Source organism: Rhinoraja longicauda, chromosome 32 (genome assembly GCF_053455715.1).
Source record: "Rhinoraja longicauda isolate Sanriku21f chromosome 32, sRhiLon1.1, whole genome shotgun sequence".
In the NCBI taxonomy this organism is placed as follows: Eukaryota; Metazoa; Chordata; class Chondrichthyes; order Rajiformes; family Arhynchobatidae; genus Rhinoraja; species Rhinoraja longicauda.
In genome coordinates, this window is record NC_135984.1 from 23,575,103 (window position 1) to 23,602,117 (window position 27,015).

The 27,015-nt window shown below is 44.6% G+C and overlaps 1 protein-coding gene across 4 annotated transcripts in view; it reads left to right on the forward strand.

Moving 5' to 3' along the window:
- The window catches only part of cdon (cell adhesion associated, oncogene regulated), a 151,421-nt gene that overhangs the window by 49,751 nt on the left and 74,655 nt on the right, over positions 1-27,015 (forward strand). For 2 of the 4 annotated variants that reach the window (XM_078426988.1, XM_078426992.1), the window contains exon 1: positions 12,917-13,152. The exons of the other annotated variants lie outside the window; for them this stretch is intronic. The gene's annotated coding sequence lies outside the window, so the exon portion shown is untranslated. Of the gene's footprint in view, positions 1-12,916; positions 13,153-27,015 lie in introns of those variants that run through there. 4 annotated transcript variants of the gene reach the window in all.

Sequence of the window (27,015 nt, forward strand, 5' to 3'; positions counted from 1 at the left end):
CCTTCCCCCCCCCCCCTTCCTCCCTCCCTCCTCCCCTCCCCCTCCCCTCCTTTTAAACTTAAAAATGTGAATAACTTTAAAAATATAACACCGATTTCAATAAAACTACTTGCATTATCACTAAAGTGACAATGGTGAGTAAGGTGGGCCTAAAATTGCGACACTATCATGTACCGTTTTGGCTGAAGTTCAGTCACAAACAAGATAACAAACAAGAGTCTTAGTATATAGATCTAACAGAGAGGCAGGCCTTTCACCCACTGCAGGCCCAGCTGTAATAATTCAATTTAACACCATTTTGCCCATTCTCCTCGAGCGGGTGAGTAATGGGCAGCATGGACTGGATGGGCTGAAAGGCCTGTTTCCATGCTGCATCTTTCAATCAATCAATCTATCCTAGCTAGCCCCACTTGTTTGCTCCTTTGGGCTTGGATCATACAAAATGGTAGCGGAAACGTGACAACATTTGTGCACTATCTCAGTGTAACTACTATTCCTACACACTTGCACTTAAGTATGATTGTGCCTATTTATTGTAAGATTTTCACTGAACTGCATGCAAACAAAGGAATTTTACTGTACGTGTGATAATAAAGTACCATTGAACCATTGGACATGCATGGTTCATCAATTCAAGTGCTCAACAAGATACTTCCGAACTAGAACATAGAACAGTACAGCACAGGAACAGGCCCTTCGGCCCACAATGTCTGTGCCGAACATGATGCCATGACCAAATCTTACTTGCCTGCACATAAACCATATGCCTCCATTTCCTGAAAATCCATGTGCCTATCCCAAAGTCTCAAATGCCACTATCGTAACTGCCTCCACCACCACCAGCAGGTTCCAGACACTCATCAGCCACCGTGTTAAAAAAACTTGCCCAGCACATCTTTAAACTTTGCCCCTCTCACCTTAAACCTATGCCCTCTTGCATTTGATTTTTGATAAACGTTTGATGATTTTTTGAGAGCAGTTCTTCCACCACCCCTTCAGCCAGTGCATTTCAGGTTCCAATCATTCTGAATGAAAAGAATTCTCCACAGACACCCTCGAAATCTTCTATCCCTTAACCTAAACCACTACCCTCTTGTTTTCAATACCTCTGATTTGGGCAGTGGTTTCTTATTGAGGCAAAATGCTGGAGGAACTCAGCGGGGTGGGCAGCATCTCCGGAGAGAAGAAATGGGTGACGTTTCGAGTCGAGACCATTCTTCACACTCAACCCGAAACGTCACCCATTCCTTCTCTCCAGAGATGCTGCCTTTCCCACTGAGTTACTCCTGCATTTTGTGTCCATCTTCAGTGTAAACCAGCATCTGCAGTTCCTTCCTACACAGTCTATTTACTAAAACTCTTATTTGTTTGTTTGTTCCTGAACTACAGCCAAAGTGGTACACGATAGCGCGACAATTTTAGGCCCACCTTACTCACCGTCTTCCCTTTGGTGCTAATGGAAGAAGTTTCATTGAAATCGGTGTTTTATTTTTAAAGTTATTCACATTTTAAAGTTTAAATCTATCTCCTAGGGAAGGAGGGAGGAGGGAAGGGGTGGGGGAAGGGGGGGAGAGGGGAGGGGGGAGGGAGTGGGTGGAGGGAGCGAGGAGGAGGGAGGGGAGGAGGGAGAATAAGGGGGGTTGAGGGAGATGGAGTGGGGGAATGGGGGAGGGAAGGGGAGGGAAGGGGGAGGGGGAGGGGAGGAGGGAGGGGGGAGGGAGGGAGGGGGACGGAGGGGGAGGAGGGTGGGGTGATGAGGGGGAGGGGGAGAAGGGGAGGAGAGGGTGCTGCACCAATGCAGGAGAGGTTTGGGCCCAACGGGTCCACTTGGTCTAGTGGTTTTCTATAATCTGTTCTATCGATGTCCTTCATAGTTTTTATACCAACATCAGGTATCCCCCCCGCCCCCACCTCACCTCCAGTCTCCTCCCCTCCAAAGAACACAAACCCTATCTTTCACGCTGACTCCTGCTATCCTAAAGCTCACCGAATATTATCGTTCCAGGTAACTGCACTGGGCCATTAATGATTATGGTTGGTGCAGCCTGCCCCATGAATAAACAGCACAGGGCACTTCCCATGTTTATTTTGATAAGATACCATCACAGGTGCAGCTGGAATTGTTGTAAAACTACTGCACCCGATGTTGCTCATTGATTCAATCGCTTCTTCTTTTAGTTACCGACGACAGGTGTTTAAATTAATGCGAGGAATAGATCGGGTAGACGCACAGTCTCTTGGCCAGACTGGGGGAATCGAGAAGCAGAGGGCCGAGGTTTAAGATGAAGGGGCAAAATTTTTATAGGTATCTGAGGGGTCAATTTTTCACATAAAAAGATTGGTGGGTGTATGGAACGAGTTGCCAGTGCAGGTGGTTGACACAGGGACTATCACAACATTTAAGAAGCAATTAGACAGGTACATGGATAGGACAGGTTTAGTGAGATATGGGCCAAATGAAGGCAAGTGGGACTAGTGTAGATGGGACATGTTGGCCGTTGTGGACACATTGGGCCAAAGGGCCTGTTTCCACACTGTATGACTATAACTGCAGCACAGCTATCAGGCTTTACACTATTGGAAGGGAATGGGAATGTAATTCTGCTGGTGAACAGGTTTTACTTAGATGTAACTAAGCAGAGGAACTTATCCCATTCCAGAGTCACGGACCAGTGCACTTGACTTTAGCTGTGGCAGCAAGTAAACATTTGATAAAGCCACTGCTGTGCAGGTTTATTGAGCCAAACCCCTTTATTTTTCAGAACGCCACCCATTATACAGAATCGGATTAAATGACTCTGTGTCTTCTAAAACTGTGAGCTCTGATAGTCAGGTGTGAGACGGTGATGATCTTGGTTTATTCCACTCGATTCAAATAACATACCTAAATGTCAAATCCTTAACCATTTAAAAAAAAGCACAAGCTGTTTCCATAATTACTAATTGAGTAAACACCTCTTGTCTGAACAGTGATGCATAAAGACCTTTCTGTGACAACAGAGCCATGTTGTGCTGATTCCTGGCACTTCCTGTTGCCTTGGGAACAGTTTTAAGCTGTTTACTTTCTGAGAGAGTTAGGGAGAGAGAGAGAGAGAGAGAGAGAGAGAGAGAGAGAGTGAGGGGGAGAGAGAGAGAGAGAGTGAGGGGGAGAGAGAGAGAGTGAGGGGGAGAGAGAGAGAGTGAGGGGGAGAGAGAGAGAGAGTGAGGGGGAGAGAGAGAGAGAGTGAGGGGGAGAGAGAGAGAGAGAGAGAGTGAGGGGGAGAGAGAGAGAGAGTGAGGGGAGAGAGAGAGAGAGTGAGGGGGAGAGAGAGAGAGAGTGAGGGGGAGAGAGAGAGAGAGAGTGAGGGAGAGAGAGAGAGTGAGGGGGAGAGAGAGTGAGAGTGAGGGGGAGAGAGAGTGAGGGGGAGAGAGTGAGAGAGAGTGAGAGTGAGGGGGAGAGAGAGTGAGGGGGAGAGAGAGTGAGGGGGAGGGAGAGTGAGGCGGAGAGAGAGTGAGGGGGAGAGAGTGAGGGGGAGAGAGAGAGAGAGAGAGAGAGAGAGAGAGAGAGAGAGAGAGAGAGAGAGAGAGAGAGAGAGAGAGAGAGAGAGAGGGAGGGAGGGAGAGAGAGAGAGAGAGAGAGAGAGAGAGAGAGAGAGAGAGAGAGAGAGAGAGAGAGAGAGAGAGAGAGAGAGAGAGAGAGAGAGAGAGTGTGCTCTGTCCGTTGAGTACAAGATTGTCTGAGTTTTTAGACGTTGCTATTGCGTTAATGGCTGAGCTTGGAAACATGATACAAATCTCTGACACAACTGCGCCGATCATTGTTCCCTTGTGTGCTCGTTCCGGGCTAGTACTGTGGCTATTTTCTCTCGTGTCATCTCTAATACAGTGTCATTCAGCCCCCTCCATTGTCAGGAAGGAGAGCAATGCCCGCAGACACGTCTAGTACTGCAGCAGTCAATGTTCTGATGTTCATTATGCAGTGAATGTAGTGTGTGTCCAATTGGCATGGTGACCTAAGGGAGAAGTGTCGCCCAGCAGTGTGTGAAGAGGGAGCCAGTTCTCTCCGCAGCGCTGAACACTGGGAACAGCCTGTGCCCGGGACGGTTTCCATACCTCTAAACCCCTTGTTCATCTCACACACATTCAACCAGGTCTCAAGCCAGTTGCCCTTCGGTTTCAAGGGGGACCTTAGTCTCGCTGTGCACGCTCACATTCATTTCGAAGACGTCACCAGCTAAATGAGTTCGGTGTTTATTATTCACAGGAAGTTCAACAAATACATTGAATATTCAGAAGTCCCGCGAGGTTTGTCAAAGGAGCAGGGGGTTGGTTGAGTGCACCCCCAAATGTGTCATGGGTTTCATAGGGTACACACTGGAGGGGAGGAGGTTGGGGAACAGCCCCCCCTGACTGCTGACTGTGCAGGCTTGAGTGGGGAATGAGTGCAGCAGGAAGGAACAACAGATGCTGGTTTAAACCGAAGATGGACATAAAAAGCTGGAGTAAGAAAATAACTACAGATGCTGGTACCAATCGAAGGTATTCCGCATACAAAAGCTGGAGTAGCTCAGAGGGACAGGCAGCATCTCTGGAGAGAAGAAATGGATGACTTTTCGGGTTGACCCGAAACGTTACCCATTCCTTCTCTCCAGAGATGCTGCCTGTCCCACTGAGTTACTTCAGTTTTTTGTGTCTATCTCAGGCAATGAGTGCAGGTGGGTGAGCTGCTCTGGCCAGGACCCACAAGGATGTAGCCTCAGGCACCATCATAGACCAGGGGGTATCCATCATCAGCCACAGTAGCTGAATGTAGGGCACATTCCACTGTGAGTGTTCGTGCAGGATTCTAATTAGATGTGCGTCAGACGGACTCACGCCCCCACTAACCACCAATGTTCTCGCCATCAGTTGTCCAACATGTCGTTCTTCAAGGAAAGCCTCCTTTCCACGGAGCTCGGAAAGGGGAACATCGATTGGATAGGGTGAATGGGACGGGAAAGGCTCATGTCCCTCATCGGAAAGTGAATGACTAGGTAATTGGGAGTTGAGGAAGAGTGCTCTCCTACCCAAGGGAGGTCAGGGTCTGGATCTCTGAGATGAAGGCAGAAAATCACTTGGATGGTCTCACACCGACGACCAGAGGACATAGGTTTATGGTGAAGGGGAAAAGATTCAATAGGAATCTGAGCTGTAACTTTTTCACACAGAGGGTGGTGGGTGTAGAGCTGCCAGAGGAGGTAGTTGAGGCTGGGGCTATCCCAACGTTTAAGAAACAGTTAGACAAGTACATTGATAGGACAGGTTTGGAGGGATATGGACAGGTGAGACAAGTGTAGCTGGGACATGTTAGGCAAGTTGGGCTGAAGGGGTGTTTCCACACCATATCACTTTATGACTATGTCTGCTGGCCAACTGGGAAATAGGGGATTGGGTGCAATACCTCTTTTTAATCCGATATAAACTTAATGGATCAAATGATCCTCACGTGTAAAGTTCTTGGTTCTGTCAGTGCTTCTTAAATCTCAATTTAACCTACTTTTTGTTATCTCCAATCATTTTATTACAAGTATAAAAAAACGTGAGGAAAAGTTACCGAATGGTCTCTTTGGTCCCTGGAAGAGATAGCTTGGAAATTTGCCTTTGATTTTTGGAGACCTTAGCAAAGGTTATCAAACTTACTATGGAACTTCTTCTGTAATTAAAAAAATATGATTCCAATGCAATGATTTGTTTCCACTTATACCATCCACAAATGAGCAGTGGAGTCTTGCCGAAATGGTACACCATAACTCTAGCTTATGCAATGACTTGTGCATTATTATGAACCTTCCTTATTTCGAATTGAAAGGAGAAAGAACTTGAATAATAAACCTGCATTCCATTATCTCATGTCTCTCAAAACATTTTTTTTCAGTCAATTAATTACTTTTCAATTACATGCAGGGAATGGAGGGGTATGAATCGCATGCAGGCAGAGGAGATTAGTTTAACTTTGCAACATGTTTGGCATGGGCATTGTGGGCTGAACAGCCTGCTCCTGTGTTGTGCTGTTCTCTGTTCTATGTACGGTTTTAATGAATAGTCATCGTTGCAGGAAAACCAGCAGCTCACACAATCACCAAGGTGATAACCATCAGATATTTGGTCTTTGCAATATTAGCTGGGCATAAGAAAAACTATTTAGTTCAAAACAGCGCACACTAGTTCTACGCTTTCTAATCCACCCCCTTCACACTAGGTGTAGGGAGGGAACTGCAGGTGCTAGCTTACACCGAACATAGATACAAAATGCTGGAGTAACTCAGCAGGTCTGGCAGCACCTCTGGAGAAAAGGAATATGTGACGTTTTGGGTTGAGACCCTTCTTCAGACTGGACACGAGGGCCATTTTACAGAGGGCAATTAACCTATGAACCCGCACGTCTTTCAGATGTGTAGGCACGCAGTTTAGAAGGAATAACAGGAAGAAGAGGGCACAATAATGAAAGATGCACAAGCTGGAGTATATATACATAGTTTGTGAAAGTAGCATGGCTGGCTATAAAGTGGCTAACAAGCATTCAGGATTCTGTGCATAGTGAGAATCAAAGAATGAAGGTGATTGGAATAAGAATTTAAAAATGACGTGAGGAATATCTGTTCTGCAGTAAGTGGTTAAGGATCGGGATGCACTGCCCGTGAGTTAACACCTTACCCTAATTCTTCTGTTCCTATCATTAAGACACTGTCAAAAATCTCTGTCCACACAACTCAATTAATTCTTCATTACAACTAAGTATCTTCTCCCTTTTCTATGAAATGCCTTGCTTTGTTGCTTTTATTTTAGCATACCATTAAGACCCTTGGATGCTAATAATTTTCCTAAATTAAAACCTGGAGAGTGAGCTCCTTTGATTGTTACTCTGTGGAGGACATAATTGACATGCCTAATCCTCTCCTTACTCAGAGACATACAAATAAATGCTTTGTCTGGAACCAAAGTTTAAGGCCCTCGATGGGAAGGGGATGAAAGGCAAGCTAAGGCACCTCTCGTGGTTTCCGTGAGATATGATGGGAAGGGGAATGTGGTTATTGAAGGTGGACCGCAAGGTCCAGGAGTCAATGAACATCGAAACTGTGGCGTCAATCTGAAGAAGGGTCTCGGCCCGAAACGTCACCTATTCCTTCTCTCCAGCGATGCTGCCTGTCCCGCTGAGATACTCCAGCATTTTGTGACTCTCTAATCTGTGGCTCTACATTTGTCATTCCCTAACTCCTAGCTACCCCCTATGAATTTCTCATCTTTGCCACTCACTATCTACAGTCCTAGCTCCTTGTTTATTTACTTTCCTACGTTGCTGCACCAATTATCCAAACATCTTACGGCTTCTACTCATGGTCTTAAATCTAGTGTGCCTCTTTCATGATTGTGCACTCTTCTTCCTGTTATTTCTACTAAAAGGCGTGTATACACACCTCAAAGTTATGCGAGTTCGTAGGTTAATTGCCCTCTGTAATCTAGCCCCAATGTGAAGGGAGTGGATTTAGATTTTAGATTTAGAGATTCAGCGCGGAAACAGGCCCTTCGGCCCACCGAGTCCGCGCCGCCCAGTGATCCCCGCACATTAACACTATCCTACACACACTAGGGACAATTTTTACATTTACCCAGTCAATTAACCTACATACCTGTACGTCTTTGGAGTGTGGGAGGAAACCGAAGATCTCGGAGAAAACCCACGCAGGTCACGGGGAGAACGTACAAACTCCGTACAGACAGCGCCCGTAGTCAGGATCGAACCTGAGTCTCCGGCGCTGCATTCGCTGTAAGGCAGCAACTTTACTGCTGCGCCACCGTGCCGCCGGTGGATGAGAAAGTGGGATAACATGGAACATATTTCAGCTTCTGCTCATCGACTTCAATCTATTTTCTCACATTAGCCACCACAACCACTTCCGTGCCTGCCTAGATGGAACTCTTGAATGTACAATACTATAATATGGGCAATTACAGCAATTCAGAACTCTGTTTAATATTTCTCTTCATTTTTATTTTCAATTAATGTCAATGAAGCAACAATTGAGATGTAAAATAAGCTGCAGATGTATTATTTCCCCCTACCGCTGCGCCACCGTGCCGCCCTATACTTCCAACCTTCCTGATTTAATGCATCGTGACGATGGACTGGTTGGAAGTGACAAGCCTGTGATTCATTTATTTCTGAATGTTTAGTATTCACATTGATAGGTCCCAACCCAAAATGTAGTTTGCCATTTCCCTCCACAGATGCTGCCGGGCCTTATGAGTTTCACCAGCTTTTGTTTTTTTGCTCAAAAACTCAGACTTCTTGCTTTTGCAATAATACATAGGCGGAATAGGTCTTCCCAAAACCACTTCATTCTGCAACCTGATCAATGACCCAATAAGTATAAGTATAAGTCTGAAGAAGGTAGCACGGTAGCGCAGCGGTAGAGTTGCTGCTTTACAGCGAATGCAGCGCCGGAGACTCAGGTTCGATCCTGACTACGGGTGCTGCACTGTAAGGAGTTTGTACGTTCTCCCCGTGACCTGCGTGGGTTTTCTCCGAGATCTTCAGTTTCCTCCCACACTCCAAAGACGTACAGGTATGTAGGTTAATTGGCTGGGTAAATGTAAAAATTGTCCCTAGTGGGTGTAGGATAATGTTAATGTATGGGGATCACTGGGCGGCACGGACTTGGAGGGCCGAAAAGGCCTGTTTCAGGCTGTATATATATGATATGATATGATAAGGGTCTCGACCCGAAACGTCACCCATTCCTTCTCTCCCGAGATGCTGCCTGACCTGCTGAGTTACTCCAGCATTTTGTGAATAAATCGATTTGTACCAGCATCTGCAGTTATTTTCTTATACCCAATAAGTAAAGCTTGAAATGCCCAAAATATTTATTTCCCTTGTACCGAAAGTAAACATATTCTAGAAAGAGATCTACCAAAACTAAACCTGTATCTCAACATTTTATTTTTCCATGAAGTTTGATTTCAAGTAAACCAAGGTTCAAAGACGGAAGGAAAGCATTGCCTGGAGCAATGTCAGTTTTGGATTAAAGGCTTCTTTTTTGTCTAGTTGGATGAAAATGGAAGGTGGCTTCATTGGATGTGAGCCTGTTTTAATTGGCAGTCTGCTGAGCTTTTAGCAAAGCCCATTCACAGGGCAGCAGCATGAGGAAAGTTATTCCCTGGAATGTGAAGCAGTTGCTTTAAAATCAGGTAATCATCGGTCATTGGCTTAGCATCGGAACCCGCAGGTTGTCATTACTGAGGCCTAGGTAGTAAGTCTAATCCAAAAGCGTAGTAAATACCATTGTGGAGTGTTTTCAAGACCCCAGCTGGGTCTTTAGTTGGTTCTATCTGCAGGATTCCCCACCCTCCGGGGAAGATTGAAAGCACCGTGCTGGGCTCTACAGTTCCTTCTCTCTGGGGAGAGGAACAGAATCCTCCCTCAGGCTTTGCGACTCTCCACCTCTCCTCCTTGCCTGACCGCTTCAAGGGAAAATGCAATCAGTTTCGGGGCTAACAGGAAAATCCTACTAGCATCGGAAACGAGCAAACATATGTTGATCACCAGCTGAAATGTTGAATGCTGAAAACCTTGTGGGTGTAGCACGTAGTTCATAGAAATGATTTGCAGAAAAAATGTAGAACCACAAACGTTAACAGGAAAAACAAATTTAAAATGTCTTAAACTGTAGTCAGGGCTCAGGATGTGTAAATCTGGTTTGTAACCAAATATTTTCAGGTTTTTCCTCTTATTTCTTCAAAACCTGGCATGCACAAGTGAAGTAAAATTGATTAAACTTGTGAAGTGTTCTGCTTTCTCTCAGATGGTGAGACATAGGAAAACAAATTATTTTGCCAAAGATAGTTGGAAATTCTTAAAGAATAAGATTTGGCAGCCACCTCTGATGTAAAAGCATTGTAATGTCTTTCTAAGGCAGCCCGTTGTCACTGAGGAGTCAAAGGTGGCTGTGCTTGGTTTTCTTCAATATGGAGTGGCCATTGTATACTAGCTGCTACAAGGTCGTGAATGAGCAAAGTTATGGCAAGAGGGTCCAAGATGACTGGAGATCAGAGACACAAGGAACTGCAGATGCTGGAATCTTGAGCAAAACACAAAGTGCTGAAGGAACTCAGCTGGTCAGGTAGCATCTGTGAAGGGAATGGACAGGCGATGTTTCAGGTCGGGACCCTTCTACAAGATGCTTGTGGAGATCAAGCTCTGTTACTGACAGCACACAGCTCCCATACACAGACACAATCTGGCACATGCAAACACATATGGATCACATATTCTCCTCATGCTTGCCCCTCATACATTCTCCCCTCTCTAACCCTATCCACATCACTCCTACCTTCTCTAACTCCTCGCCCTTCTTCCTGGACCCCTCCCATCTTTTCATATCATTAACTCTTCCACTCACGCCTCCCTTCACATTCTTTTCCCTGAGTTTCCTCCCCTCCTTCACTCACTCCCAATCCATCTGGTGACCTTGGTCCAATTATCAAGCTTCATGTTTAAGACATAGGATCAGAATTAGGCCATTCAGCCAATCGAGTCTGCTCTGCCATTCGATCACGGTTCAGTTCGGTTCAGGGTGATCTTTTTTTCCCCCCTCTCAACCCCATTCTCTTGCCTTCTCCCTATAACCTTTGACCCCCTCACTAATCAAGAACCAATCAATCTTCACTTGAAAAATACCCAAATGTCGGCCACCACAGCCATCTGTGGCAATGAATTCTGCATATTCACCACCCTCTGGATAAAGAAATTCCTTCTCATCTCCATTCTAAAGATACATCCTTTTACTCTGTGGCTGCACCCTCTGGTCATAGACTCTCCCACTGCAGGAAACATCCTCTCCGCATCCACCCTATTTAGGCCGAATATGCCGTGCTGTGCCTTGTCTTGTTTACATAATGTAAAGACAAACAATGAATGGTCAACTGAATCTTAGAGAGGGTTGAAATTGGAAACTGGCCAAAATAACATTGGCAATCAATTCAGGAGATCACAGAGCTGTATGATGGTTTTTGCCGAGAAACTGACTAAGACTGGACATGGGTAAAGTTGCAGACTCATCTGTGGAAAGAGCAACAGTTAACATTTCAGATCTATGGTCCTTCATTCGAAATTAACCGACGAGTTCAGATGAAGAAGATTCACAGACTTGAAACATTTACTCTTTGTGTAGATATTACCTGACCTGCTGAGTGTTTCCAGCATTTTCTGTTTTTATACCTGCAACAGGTAGCCGAGTGAGGCAGGGTTGTGCAAGACATAGTGAACAACTTGGATTGAGATGGTGCTCATTCTATGATCAGAAACCCCACAGTGTATTTTGCTGCACCATCTTTTTGAAATGCAGGCCCTGCCTCACTACAGACAACCAGTAAAATGTGATCAAGGATTGATGACAGAGCCAAGAATATGACCCCAGAGTAGAGAGGTGCTCCACTTCCCCTCCACTCCCTCACGTCGCCAGGTACACTCTTGTTGTACAGCACCTTGCCACTAGAGGGCGCGGGCTGACACAGTCCTCAGTGGCCAGCACTGGGTCCCGGACCCTGGATACCCCTCACACTGGGGCCCCGGACCCTGGATACCCCACACACTGGGGCCCCGGACCCTGGATACCCCTCACACTGAGGCTACGGACCTTGGATACCCCTCACACTGGGGCCCCGAGCCCTGGATACCCCTCACAACGCGGCCCCAGACCCTGAATACCACAACACACCGGGTCCCGGGAGCCTGGATACCCCTCACAGTGGGGCCCTCAACACACCGGGCCCAGGACCCTGTTAACCGCACACCGGGCCCTGGGCCCTGAATAATCCACACCCCGAACCCCGAGTTACTATTAACATTGAAGCTGGCGCCAGTTGTCAGGCAGCAGCTGAAAGGTTAGAGATCAGGCTGCGGGCTCTCTGGGGATGGAGGAGACGGGGGTGAGAGGAAGAAGGGGGAGTCTAAAGGGCCTGTCCCACTTAGTCAATTTTTTAAGTGACTCCAGGCGTCTAGGCAGTCGCCACATGGTCGCCGGGGTGTCGCCTGTACGGTCGTGAGTAGTCTCCTCAGTCGCGCAAAGAGTCGTAGCATCTTTCTGGTCGCCGCTGGATTTTCAGAATGTTGAAACATTTTCGGCGACAGTCAGCGTCAGTGGGTTTGACGCTAATGAGCGTAGCTTGACATCTCCTGATGTTGTTGCTGTCGTAGGTTGCCACAAGGTGACGTAGGTTGTCACCGGTGCTGGCTTCCGTGAATTCCATTGATGTACGAAGATATTGTATTTCAGAGTAGTGTCTCATGGCATCACTTTCAAATATTTTAATTTCATATATTTTGATCAATGGAACAAACACAAACACAACCATAGCACTGCAATGAAAAGCAAACTCTTTTCATATATTTTGATCAATAAAACAAATACAAACACAAGCATTGTACTGCATTGAAAATTAAACTCTTTTGGGAGATGTGAGTGGCCCTGAAAAGGGGCTTTTCATGTTGTCTGTGGTGGGCTCTCTTCCTGGAGTGGTGGACTTCTGTTTGTCGTGTGAGCTGTTTGCTGCTGGTCTTCAGATCATGTTGTTCTGCCATGGTACACTAACCAGGTTTGTTGATGTCGCTGGTGGAGTTGGCAAGAGGGGAGGGGGGGGGGCTGTGTCCGCGGTCGGTGGTGCGCATGCGTGAGGTAGGGGGCGGCGGCGGGGGGCGGGGACGCGCGCGCATGCGTGAGGGAGCGGGAGCGCGCCCGGCGCCGGCGGCGGTGGTGGCAGGGACGCGCGCGCATGCGTGAGGGGAGGGGAGGGAGCGCGAGCGCGAGCGCGCCCGGTGGTGGCGGGGACGAGTGCGCGCATGCGTGAGGGGAGGGAGGGGGCGGGAGCGCGAGCGCGCGCTAGAGGCGGGAGCGAGCGAGCGAGCGAGCAGTCAGTTAGTCAGTCAGTCAGTCAGGGCGGCCGGGATCTCTTCGCACGTCCATGGGAACGGCCAGGGCGACGGCGGCGCTGCGCTGGCGTTAGGCGGCCGAGGGTGGAGAGCCGGCGGACAGTCGGAGCCCAATGGAGCGGGCGGCTCGCAGTCGGGGTGTCCGGGATGTGCGGCCGCCGGGCGGAGCCGGAGCGTGTCGGCGGCAGCGGCAGCGGCGCTGAGAGGTGAGGGAGAGGGGGATGGCTGAGGGCTGGTGTGGTGGGGGGGGGGGGGGGGGGGGGAGAGAAGAGACGGACAGCCAGCCTCCGGCTTCAGATCCAGCCCCGATTTTCCTAGGCCACAACTCGGGCAGAACCCAGCTCTGACTTTAAAAACGAAAACTCATCCATAAGTAGTCCGTGTGCGCAACTTTCCTGCCGCAGGGAACTGTTGCTGTTCGTGCTTCAATGGAATCGGGATTCAACTGCAGCCGGAGCAACAACAAAAGCCAGCTCTGACTGCGCTCCAGTGGGAGAGCAGCATTGACTGGCAAGCGTACAAAACTGCAGAGCTCAGGCTAATTCAGCCTGCAATGCTTCACAGTTTGATCGTGTGTGTGTGTGAGAGAGAGAGACACACAGAGAGAAAAAAAACAAAGGGGTGGAAACAGGGGAGGGCGAACAGGAGCTAGTGGGGAGCTTTAAAGGAATGTAGATAAAGAGAGAGGAGTAGAAAATAGAAGGAATAAAATGGAAGGTGGAAAAGAAAAGTGAAAAGATACAGGGAGACAAAACAAGCATTGAAATTGACAAACATTAATGGGAGAAAGAGAAGCTGGAAACATTTATAAGTGGAAAGAGGTAGACAGCACAGGCTGGTGGAGGATGGAAATAGAAATGAAGGGATCTATGTATGTATGGGGTGTTGGGAAAGAAGTGGGCAATGAAAGGAAGTTTAGAGATAGACCATAAGAGAGGGAAACAGCAAGGAGGTGACAGTAGGAAAACAGATTCTGACACTGACGTAGAGACGGTAAGAGACCAAAAAAAAAATAGAATGACAGAAACGCATAGCAAGAAGTAAGGGAAAGTAAAGAGAGATATGGAGACAGAACAGAGAGATTGATCTGAAGTCCCAGTCGGATATATGGGTATTGTTGACAGAAGTTAGCTTGATGGCAAGCCAAGCCTTGTCGACAGCCTGTAGGAGTAGAAAGCAGACCCCTAGAACTGAGCATTGAGAGTTGGTTAGAGAGAGCCATCATGATATTAGGTTACAGTCTTAAAAAATGAAGATCCTTGTTCGTGCTGTTTTTTTTCCCTGGACAGGCCAGGAACCGTGGCTAGTTTTTGTTTTGCTGTGCTTGTATTGAGAGAGGGTTAAACAGTTTTACCCTAATTAGCTCTTCTGCTAGCGCTTCTTTAAAATATTTCTTGAGTTTCATTATTTCTTTATCATTGCAGTGTGTATATTTAGTGTGACTAATACAAGGAATTGTGGAATACCATGCTTTAGTTAAATCATAAGTACTATAAAGTTTGCATATACTCAATTAAGTTTGCATTATCCATGGTTATTCCACAGTTGAATCTTTATAAAGCAGTAGTACCAGTCCTTAGCCCTCCAGTTACCTGTAATTCCTGAACGCTGTCAACAGACACGCCAAACTTCATTTCGCACCATTGAGTTTGCATCCATATTTCTCGTTTCCTTATCTGTCAGCCTAGTGATCAGTAAGACATTTTCATAAACAGTTGCTTCATTCGGTGGATTGTTTCTAAATCAAAAATGTGTATATTTGTACCAGCAAAATTACAGAAAACAGATTAAATTGCATGTCATGCTTGGAAATTTGTGGTGTGAAAAGACACTGTGTACCCAAAAGACACAAAGATGCACACTGGATGATTATGCTTCAAAGTTGTTTTGATGTCAGTTGATGATAATTGTTTCTGGCATGGTATATTGTACTAGACTTATTGGGATCTGTCACTTGGGTTGTTGATCTTCAATCTTGTTAGCCGTTCAGTCTTAAACCTAATCTAGTGCAGTTTGATTTTCTGTGTGCCCAGCTTTGAGGGATCTTTTGACTTGAATTTGCAGATAGCTCTTGAATATGGTGTAGCTGTACAATTTGATCTGCGTGGATCTGTGGAAAAATTGATTATGACTATCTTAAATAATTGTTTGGCTTTCTACACAACATAACAGCTGTCAGGCAAACAAACAGTTTTTCTTCTGTTTTTTATTTGTGAAATTATTATTTTATTTGGGATTAATAAAGCCTTTATATTTGAGTTATCCCCTTCTATTTATATTAATTTCATCCCTAATAATTGAGATAATGGAGTTCTCTCCATTCAAGATGCACTGGACGTGTTACACTTGTTACCGTGGGATTTAAATTTGTGTTGAGATGGTCTTTTTTTATTTGTTCAATTGATGTGGAGTTAGCAGACTGAGCTAGAATTTAATCGCCCATCGTAAGTTGCCCTTGACGGTGGTGGTGAGTTGCCTTCTTAAACTGCGGCAGTTCTTAAGATGTAGGTATACCCACATATAATGTTTTGAGGTATACCCACAATAATGCTTGGGAGGAAGCTCTGAGATTATGATCTAATGATGAAGGGATGACAATATGTTTCCAATTCAGGATGGTGCGGGGTTGGCGGGCAATATCTAGCAAGTGGTGTTCCTTTCCTTTTGTTGCCCTTTAGATGGTTGGTTTGGAAGGTACAGTCGAGAGAGTCTTAGTTGCTGCTGTGCATCCTGCAGGTGGTCGAAATACGATGGTGAAACAAGTAATTGGTTATATATGGGGTGTCTATCAAATGGTGCCAAGATGCTGGGTGTGTTGTTGAAGTTGCATTTATGTAGGCAAGTCCCAATACTGACTTTGTCCCACAAAACCTTCCACCTTCACCAAAAAGCCACATGTAATATATTAATTAAAGTTAATAATTTTGATGTACTATAAATTTGTAATAATTTTTTAATATTCTGCTATTTTTCACAAACTTTTCTTTATTTAAAAATGTCGTTACTGTTCTCATGGTGATATTAATGGAGGAAAACAGTTAACTTCGCATGTGAATATTTATTTCCCTAGTTTTTAAAAACTTGTCAAAATACTTCAAGAGTTGGACAGATAATATGTCCTTACAAGAGCGTTGTTGCCGTTCAGTGCACAACATTTATTGATCCCCTCTTGAATGGAAATATTCTCAGTCATTTTCCATATGTAAAGTACCCTTTCAAATGTTGTATAAGATAAATAAGAGTTTAAGAATCTTGCAGCAAAATAAAGGGGACTAATTTCTGAAAGAATTCTAGGTGTGCTTTGGCAACTTGTTCAAACATTTATTATAGCTTTATTGGAATTAAAGGACATTGTAACCGTAGATAGTGTGGTACATTTGTACCGGACATAATTCAAATTGCAACATTCCTTGGTGGAATTATGAAATCACCCCTACTGTGCTAGTGTGTACTGAAGATAAAAGAAAACACTCAATATGGGGCCGGTGCATAAAAGGAGAATTTGAAGCAGGTGAAGTACTAACAATCTGAAATGGATTTGGTGTGTTCTTTCCTCTGAAAATTATTGGTTCCAGTACAATAGAACGCAGAGACCAAAATCAGTTAAAAGGGTTAATAATGATATGTTAGCTTCCTGAGAAACTAACGAGGCAAACAGGTGGTTTGGACCATAGAAAGCAATTGCTTTGCTCGATTTCCCATATGTTTCATATGTTGCCTTGGTCACAGTACTCGTATAGCAGATTTAATGCTTGGTCAACAGCATGTGCTTAATAAATTTCTTGAGGTTAACTTGAGAAAAATGGTCTATGGTCAAAAAAAAAATCTTCTGCTTACTTACAGCAGGAATTCCTGTAACATACCTACGCCTGTTACTGTTATTCGGCTGTCTATTCCTGTTAGTTTCTCACAGACAATGCACAGCCAAGGTCAGCTAGAACATGCCAGATATTCCAAGCTCCACTGCCGAAACCAGCAAGGCTCCAAGACCATGAAGCTGTAAAAATGGGAGGATTTTAGATTTTTAGAGATACAGAATGGAAACAGGCCCTTTGGCCCACCGAGTCAATGCTGACCATGGATTACCCTTACACTAATTCTGTGGGATAACAGAATAAGTGTGAGGATAATATGGACTCACTTTCACATCTTGCACATTTGGGGCAATTTATACAAGCCAATTAATCTGCACGTCTTTGAAATATGGGAGGAAACCGGAGCACCTGGAGAAAACCCATGGAGTCAAAGGAAGAACGTTCGTGCAGACAGCACCCGCAGCCAGGATTAAACCCAAGTCTCTGGCGCTGTAAGGCGGTAGTTCTACCACTCCGCCTCTGATCCGCTCTAAGTGCCGGGAGTGGCAACAGAATTTTTTACAGTTTTAACGTTTGTTGCAAAATGTTAGGGTTTAACTTTATATATTTTTTAAATACTTTGGTCATCCGGTATCGGTGTATGACTTCAGCTGCCGCTCAATAGCCAGGTCTGCTGTTGGGGACAAGTGCCAGGTTTCAAGTAATATAATGCTTATCTAATACATCAGATTTGCTTTTTGTCAAAGGCATTGAGTTTGCGTGATGAACTTTTGATGGAATTGCAGGGACAATGGAATGTTGTCATGGATGGTCTTTTACGATTGAGATGACTTTCTTCCACTGTTGCTGGTTTCGATGAGACCAGTGTGGGAGCGACGGTCTACCACAAGTGTAACAGGAAGGACTTGCTGTGTAGGTAGGTGGTTATTGCGGTGCAATCCCAGCATAAGCTCTTGTGGATCTCATTTCAGATGCTTTTTGAGCATTCTAAGGATTCCCAGGAATTGTCATGAGGCAAACCTTAGGTGGGAGTTGGAACACACAGCATTCCAGAAGGAAGTCAAAAGATATCAAGGTTTAATATTTCTCCATGAACGGCTTAGTTGAAGGTCTTACAAACCACTAAATTTGTCAAAATTGCTTTTAGTAGGAATGTCTTTCATTTACTTTTATTTCTAACATGCCTCCGACTTAGTGATTACTTTTGGCCTCAACCAATTGGAGAAGGTTGGGACTGGGAAATAAGCACTTGAATCAACCATCTAGTCAAGTATTCTCAGGCAGTATATTTTCCAAAACATTTTTTATTTGATGCAACTCCAGGTTTGGATGCCTTTGGTACACCAAGTACTTTGAGTCCTATCAGAGACACAAGTTATTATGCTGTACGCTCTGTGGGCATTAAATCACTTTCATTACATTAGTCAGGGTCCAAGTGCTACCTATGCCAACACCCAATTTCAAAACATTTATTAGTGTACTTTAAATAAAATAACCCTTATTTGGAAAGGAGACAGGAAATATTCTTTTGGTTCTTTGGTTTTAAGGAAATACTAAGAGTATAGGTACATTTGAACTGCCCTTTGGAGAGAAACATTTCTCTAGCATTAGATGAACAGGATGTATGGAACAAGCTGGCAGAGGAGGTAGTTGACGTTGGGGCTATCCCCAATGTTTAAGAAACAGTTAGACAGGTACACATTTGGAGGGATATGGACACATTTGGAGGGATATGGACCAAGCGCAGGCAGGTGGGACTAGTGTAGTTGGGACCTGTTGGCCGGTGTGGGCAGGTTGGGCCGAAGGGCCTGTTTCCACGCTGTATCACTCTATGACTATGACTCAATGTGTGTACAAGAATACCAGAAAGAAGGAATCTCTCCAGAGATGCTGCCTGTCCCGCTGAGTTACTCCTGCATTTTGTGTCTATCTTTGGTTTAAACCAGCATCTGCAGTTGCTTCCTACAAGAATACCAATATCTTTTGCTTTCTGCTAAAGATGCATGAAAAGTTTAGTGTTTTGTATGTTTGTTTTTGCTTCACTGCAAAGAAAATGGGGTTCTCTTTAGCGTTTAGCGTTCTTTACCTTGGATTGATCTTGTCTTCTCTCTCCGGTCTTATTGCTTTGTACTGGAGTTTCTGTGGTTGTATGTAGATTAAAAGTCCACTCCCTCACTCTATACTCAGCTGTAGAAATTAAATGTCAAATTCCGCACTGTAGTCAGGGAAGCAGTGGCATTTATTATACAGAAACAAGTGCTAGGTCTGCACTGATATTTATTCAAGAAAGCAGCTGTTTGTAGTAGGAAACAAAATACCAAAAACAAATGGTGCCCTTGTGGGCTAGCAAACAACAGCTGCAATTTGGGGTTATGTGGTGGTGAGTGGGTGGGGAAGAGGGGAGATGTTTCCTACTTTTTTGGTATTCTGTCTGGTAAAATCCTTTGCATTGTTCTTGAAGTTCGCCAAACTTGAATTTAACCTGACCACCGGAATCTCTGCAGTTGAAGCACCATTTTCATCGTGATTTTTTCTCCCCCAGTTAGAACATAAAATAATTTGATGTTGTTTGAGAATATATGCAAACTATGTGAGAGAAAGAGAGAGACCACACAGGATATCATAGATTAACTGCTGTGGCTGCTGTCAAGAGAGATGAGTATGCACAATTGAATTTCAGCAAGCTTTGCATTATATCAATAGCCTTGTGAGAAATGGTGTTGATCTCATTTTATATATGTGTGTGCAAATATATGTGTGTGTGTACGCACAAATGCACATGTGCACGCACTGCTATAAGGATTGAGGTGCAATCTGAACACATTTGTATGTAATTAACCCCCATTCCTTGCATTCTAGGGCAAATGTGCTAAGTTTGGAATTTGTTTTTAACAAGGGAAAAGTTAAGCTTATAGATTGAAATGTTGGCATCTCAGATTTGATGCAATTGTCAGCACGGTATTTTAATTGTCTTTCACACTCAGTGGACGAACAGTTTGGTGTACAGAAATGTAACAGTTATTATGGAACCCTTTACGAATAAGTTTAGTCAATATATTCAGTAATATTGAGTAAAAGATTCCAGTTCTTTGACTTCGTTGTAGCTGAAGTTGTAATTTGTCCACAATTGTCAGCAATTTAAAATTTAGCTGAAGGGCCTTTTTCCGTGCTCAGTAATTCTGACTCCAAATACTTTGTGTGGGTATACACTGATCCCTTGTGGCGCAGTGTTAGCAAGCCAGTAATTTGAGAAGTCATAGCTATATTGCTGGATTCTTTTTTACTTTTCAAGTGACACCTTTGGGTGTGATTTCCTGAGTTGATTCTGATGTGTGTTTTTGTGGATGAGGGCCTCTACTGGAAATAATGTGTTGTAATATAATATTTTGCACATGTTAGGTAACCTAGTTTGCAGATAATAAAGACTGGTTGCATGGGTAGAACTCCATTTGACTCTTTCACACAAGGAAACTCCAATCATACATCACTGAAACATCTTCCAGCTACTGCACTACTTTAATTTATTCAGTCTGTATTTAATAAGAGGATGGTCCTCAGTACTACTCATGATTGTCATTCCATTATTTGGACAGAAACACTTGGAAATAGTTAACCAAGTTAGGCAGCATCTATGATAGACAGAATACTGGAGTAACTCAACGGGTCAGGCAGCATCTCTGGAGAAAAAGGATGGGTGACATTTTGGGTTAGGACCCTTGTTCAGAATGAACTCGCCCATCTTTTTTCTCCAGAGATGCCTGACCCACTGAGTTACTCCAGCAGTTTGCGACTATCTTGGGTATAAACCAGCATCTGCAGTTCCTTGTTTCTACCAGGCAGCATCCATGGTGGAAGCAACAACTAATGTTTCTGTTAATATTAATGAACTAATGTGATCAGTCTGATGAAGGGTCACGACCCGAAACGTCACCTATTCCTTTTTTTCCAGAGATGCTGCCTGATCTGCTGAGTTACTCTAGCATTTTGTGTCTATCTTTGGTGTAAACCAGCATCTGCAGTTCCTTCTTACACAATGTTTTGGGTCTATGATCTGAACTGAAAAAATTAAATGGGCATATTTGAATTGGTAAAGGGAAGTGGATGAACTATGACAGAGTGGAGACTGAGAAAAAATAGATAACCAAATGGTGCAGACTGAGAAAGGGTGATGAAATCTTGTTAACAGTGACTAATCTGTCTTGAGATTAGTGAGAATGGTAAAATGAGGTCTAACAGAAAATACTTGAACAGCACAATAAGGAACATAGCAGATGCTGGAAAACATCTGTGGAGATAACAAAATTGAGTTGCATCAGAATTGAATAGTAATTGAAATGCAAAGAAGTGTAGGCGTTGGAAATCTGAAACTACAGAGTGCTTGGAATGCTTTACTAGCCATGCAGCAGCTGTGGGGAAAGAAAAATAACTAATCACCCCACTACAAAAGATAAGTAAATTGAAACACCAACCCCCTCCCAACAGATGCCATGTGATTTTTCCAGGTTATCTCAACAGTCCTTGTTACATCAGAACCGGCCAGTTTTGTTGCAGACTGGAAAGGTTGCTTATCTGAAATTGAATTGATCGATGAGCGCTGAGGGCTGTAGCATTCCTTGATGAGAGATGCTGCCTGACCCGTTGAGTTACTCCAGTATTCTGTCTATCATTTAGTTAACTGGTCTTAATTGCATATGGGTCTACATGTGGCCTTTGTAACTTATTGGTTATAGAGGAAACGTTAATCTGAAGATCCCTTTTCTAATTACCTCTTGCCTTCCTTGAGAAAAGTATAAATGAAACCATCATGCTGGGACATGATTGGATTGACAGGATGGGCTTTGAAAACTTTTCACAGAGAAACCCTTGTTGACATTCTGTCTGAAGTGGAATCATCACTAACAAAAAAAAACTCTTGCAAGAGAACATTTGGAAAAAAAGTAAAATGGCAAAATCTTGTTTTGACTAAGTGTCGTCTTAGCAAGACCCACAGCAATAAAAATAACAGAGCTGCAGGCATAAATGACTTATCCCAAGGGTGTTTTGAAGGTAAAGTATGTCAAGAGGAAGTCTCTCTTTGGAAAAGGAAGTAAACAATTACTAGGTTGTGTAATGTGTTTCAGAAATCACTGGGCCCAAAGAATAAACACCAGAATTTTCTTTGAAATGTCAAAACATGCAGAAAAGGGGACTTAGGTGACATGCAGCATGGAAACAGGCCCTTCGACCCAACTTTCCCACACTGACCAAAATGCCCCATCTACTCTAGTCCCACCTGCCTGCATCTAAACCTTTCCTATCCATGTACCTGTCCAAATGTATTTTAAATGTGATAGTACCTACGTTAACTATCCCCTCTGGCAGTTTGTTCCATATACCCACCACCCTTTGTGTGAAAAAAAAAGCCTCTCGGGTTCATAGTAAATCTTTCGCCTCTCCTCTGGTTCTTGATTCCACGACTCTGGGTAAACGACTCTGCATTTTTCCCTATCTATTTCCAGCACTTGATATGATTTTTTTCATTTCCTCTGCTTTTTTCTGATTATGTAGATCTGAAGCTTTGCGCTGGCAACAAACATTCAAAATGTGCCAGGTAGTCACAAGTGTCACAAGTATTGTGCTTGGCAGCTGTGTAATGTCATCATTACCAATGTTCACGTCACCTATTTAAAATCCCACTCTCCAACATCCCTCTCTCAATGTAAAGCAAATAGATTGATATTTCTGTTAACATAGTGCAGGGGATTTTTGATGAAGACAGTAAATCTGTATAATAGCATTGCTCACTGCTCTCCAATTTGTAGAGTTTTTATTTTTCCAAAATGGCATGTTGCTTGAGAAAGCCATATCACTGGCTGGTAGTTTGGACACAGTGACTTTGCTGGGAGAGATTTCGGATTTCTAAAGATCTAAAGATTTCAAAGTGATTGTAGGTTTATGTTCTGAGAGTTTAACCCTTAATGCCCAAGACTAAATCATTTGTGTTCAAGTAAAAGCTGAAGTTTGGAAGGTAACTGAAATTAATTGGGAATTGTTAATCACTACAGATATCCACATTATTTTAAATGATTTAATTTTGATTTTGCCAGTTCTTCTCTTGGGTAAAGATACAATAGAAAATGTGAGTTGGTACTCTGTGCCCTTGGAAAGGTGGTGCTTAAAGCAGACCGTCACTTGATCAAAAGTGGAGTCTTCAGTCAGGAGGTTTATTTTGGACTGGATGGGTTATGACATGAAGTGCTGCCATGTCAATTGTATGGAAACTTTAATCTCATCGTGTGGTTTTATTGGTTTGAGTTACAGTGAGAGAGAAAAAAGTGAATGATGGAAATTTAGGGGAAGGACAAAAATGAGAAACTGATAGAACTTGATAAACTGACTGGAATGCGGAGGAGAGGAATTGAAAGTAAAGGAACACAAATGAAAATGGATATTGAAGTCTTCAAATATTTGTATACCTGTCCAGTGGCAAAGTAGGGTCTTGTGGATTGATTTCATAATTAATGGATATGGAGACCTCTTGGAAGGCATCAATTTAAACAAATGAAACTCAATGCAAATTGCCAATGGTGGTTTAAAAAATCAGAATCCATAAAGACCTGAAATCTGTTTTGGAGCTAGAAATTGAATGTTCCTGAGTGTTGGAACTTTTGGAGTGTAGTTATATCTTTTAACTCGCATAACATCTCTGCAAAAAAGAATTTTGGGTTTACTTGGTAACACTGTCAATTTTTCCTATCTACATGGTAATGTTGGATTTGAAGTGGGAAGCAAAGGAGAGAATATTAATGGTATGCTTTTGAAGAAGACTGGTACTTCAATGAATATAGGTGTCGGTATTTTCCAGCTATAGAAGGCATGAATATAATTATTCTGGAAATCTGTTAGACTTCAGGTAGACAGTGGAAATAGGCCCTTTGGCCCACCGAGTCCACACTGACCAGCGATCACCCCCATACACCTACACACTTGGGATAGTTTACAATTTTTACCGAATCCAATTCACCTACAAATCTGTACGTCTTTGGAGTGTGGGAGTAAACTGGAGTACCCGGAAGCAACTCTATCATTGCGCTACTATGCCACGCCTGTATTGTTTGCTTTTCCTGTACTTACAAATTATTTACCTAGAATGTTGAATAATGAGGTGGCTTGGTGTCAGATACAGTACGTTCGTGAATTTTTGGGTTGTTTTCTTAATGTGAAGCCAAGATTTAATCTGCAGAAAGTGATTTGCATCCGAACACTCCAAAGAATTTCCACCATTTGCAACGTACAAGTCAGAAGCAGGATGGAATACCTACCTTTGACTTGTCTGGATGAGTAGCACTCTAAAAGATGTTTAACATCATCCACAGTGAAGTAGCCCAATGGATTGGCATCCTAATAACTATCTTGCAGGAGTATAACTAACTACCTGTAGTGTGTTCCACCTACAGAATGTATTGAGTTTCATGGCAGCATTATTCTAAGCAATCCCAAACCTGCAAGTTCCACAACCAAGCAGGATAGTGACAGAGGATGCCTGGGATGTTACTGCCTGCAGATTCTCCTGCAACATTCACAGCATCCTGACCTGGAAATTTATTGTTGTTCTTTAATGGTTGTTGGGTCTAAATCCTGGAATGATATACCTTCTTTTGGACCTCGCCCGAAAACTTGCCAAGCTTCCAGAGGGCATCAATGATCGCCTGATGACACTTCAACTCCCACTTGGAAACAAGAAGAGTGCAACATTGATCAGCGCATATGCCCCAACAACAACCAACCCGGATGATATCAAAGATAAGTTCTATGAAGAACTTGACGCCCTCATTGCAGCAGTCCCACAGTCAGAGAAGCTTATTGTCCTCGGGGACTTCAATGCCAGAGTGGGGACAAATCACCAGACTTGGGAAGGGATCATTGGAAGACACGGCACCGGCAAGTGCAACAGCAACGGCGTGCTACTCCTAAAGATGTGTGCCTCACATGACCTAGTCATCACCAACACACTCTTCCGCCTCCCCACCCGTAAAAAGACATCTTGGATGCACCCACGCTCCAGGCAATGGCATCTGATTGATTATGTCATCACCAGGAAGAGGGACAGGCAGGATGTGAGAGTGACAAAGGCCATGTGTGGTGCCGACTGCTGGACTGATCATCGCCTCATCGTGTCCAAACTCAAGCTTTGCATCGTGCCCATGAGAAGACCCCAAGGTCAGAAGACTGCAAAGAGGCTCAACGTCTCCAAGCTGAAGAGCAGCAAAATTGCAGAAGAAATCTCCAGAGACCTTGATGGCAAGCTGGTGGACATACCCCATGATGACCAGGACAGCACTGACGAACGGTGGGTGGCCTTCAGAGATGCAGTCTACTCCACCGCCCTCGAACACCTTGGGCCAGCATTCCGTAGAAACCAGGACTGGTTCGACGAGAACGATGAAGAGATACAGGCACTGCTATCGGAGAAACACCAACTGTTCAGAGCACATCAGAACGACCTCACGTCACAAGCGAAGAAAGATGCCTTTGCCAGCGCAAGACAAAAAGTACTGAAGAAACTCCGTGAGATGCAGGACGCATGGTATAGCAAGAAGGCCGATGAAATCTAGGGCTACGCGGACAGTCATGACACCAAGCGTTTCTACAATGCATTGAAGGCTGTGTATGGACCCCAGTCCTCTGGCTCCTCTCCCCTCCTCAGTGCAGACGGGACCCAGTTGCTGACAGAGAAGAAGCAGATACTGGAGAGATGGGCTGAACATTTCAACCAGGTCCTCAATCGCACTGGTAATATCAACGACGAGGCCATCACTCGCCTACCTCAGATGGAGATCAACCAGGACCTTGACAACCTCCCGACAGAAGAAGAAGTCACAAAGGCCATCAAGCAACTTTCCTGTGGCAAAGCACCAGGATCAGATGCAATTCCTGCTGAAGTGTACAAAGTAGGAGGCCTTGTCATGATGCAGAAGCTGACTGAACTCTTCCAGTCCATGTGGAATGAAGGTCCCACAACAGCTGAAAGATGCCAGCATAGTCCACATCTACAAAAGGAAAGGCAACCGCCAGTCTTGCGACAATCATCGAGGCATCTCCCTCCTGTCCATAGCTGGGAAGATCTTGGCTCGCATCCTGCTCAACCGTCTCATTCAACACCTTGAGCAGGGTCTCCTTCCAGAAAGCCAATGCGGTTTCCGTGCTGGACGTGGAACTGTCGACATGATATTTGCTGCACGCCAACTCCAGGAAAAATGCCAAGAGCAGCACAGCGACCTGTTCGTGACCTTCGTCGATCTGACAAAGGCCTTCGACACTGTCAGCAGAGATGGCTTGTGGAAGATAATGCAGAAGTTTGGCTGTCCCAGCAAGTTCATCACGATTGTCCGGCAGTTCCATGATGCCATGATGGGGAAAGTGCTAGATGATGGAGACGAGTCGGAAGCCTTTTCAGTGACAAACGGCGTGAAGCAAGGTTGTGTTCTTGCTCCTACACTCTTCAGCATGGTCTTCTCTGCCATGCTGACCGATGCCTTCCGTGACTGCCAGGATGAAATACACATCAGGTACAGGACTGACAGCAGGCTGTTCAACCTCAGGCGCCTGCAAGCTGTTACAAAGGTGAAGGAAACCATCATCAGAGATTTCTTGTTTGCTGATGACTGCGCCCTCAACGCCAGTACAGAGCAGAAGATGCAGCATGAAATGGACTGCTTCTCACAGGCCTGTGACAACTTTGGTCTCTCCATTAGCGCCAAAAAGTCTGAAGTTATGTACCAGCCCGCGCCTGGAAAGCCCTACCAGGATCCACACATCACGGTGAAGGGGCAGAATCTACAGGCAGTCGACAGCTTTACCTCTCTGGGTAGTACACTCTCGCGAGTGGTGAACATTGACGCTGAGGTCAACAACAGGATTGCTAAAGCCAGCGCCGCCTTTGGGCGACTCCGTGGGATGTTTGGGAGCGGAGAGGACTCTGCCTTACCACCAAGCTGAAGGTCTACCATGCAGTGGTACTCACCACTCTTCTCTATGCCAGTGAGACCTGGACTGTCTACAGCAGACATGCCAAACAGCTCAACCACTTTCACTTGAGCTGCCTACGCAGACTCCTACACAGTGGTTTTGGAACGGGCCGGGATCCCCAGCATCCACACCCTCCTACGGAAAGCCCAAGCCAGATGGGCAGGCCATGTCGTCAGAATGCCGGAGAGTCGACTGCCAAAACAGCTTCTGTATGGAGAACTGTGTCAGGGCAAGCGCTCAGTAGGA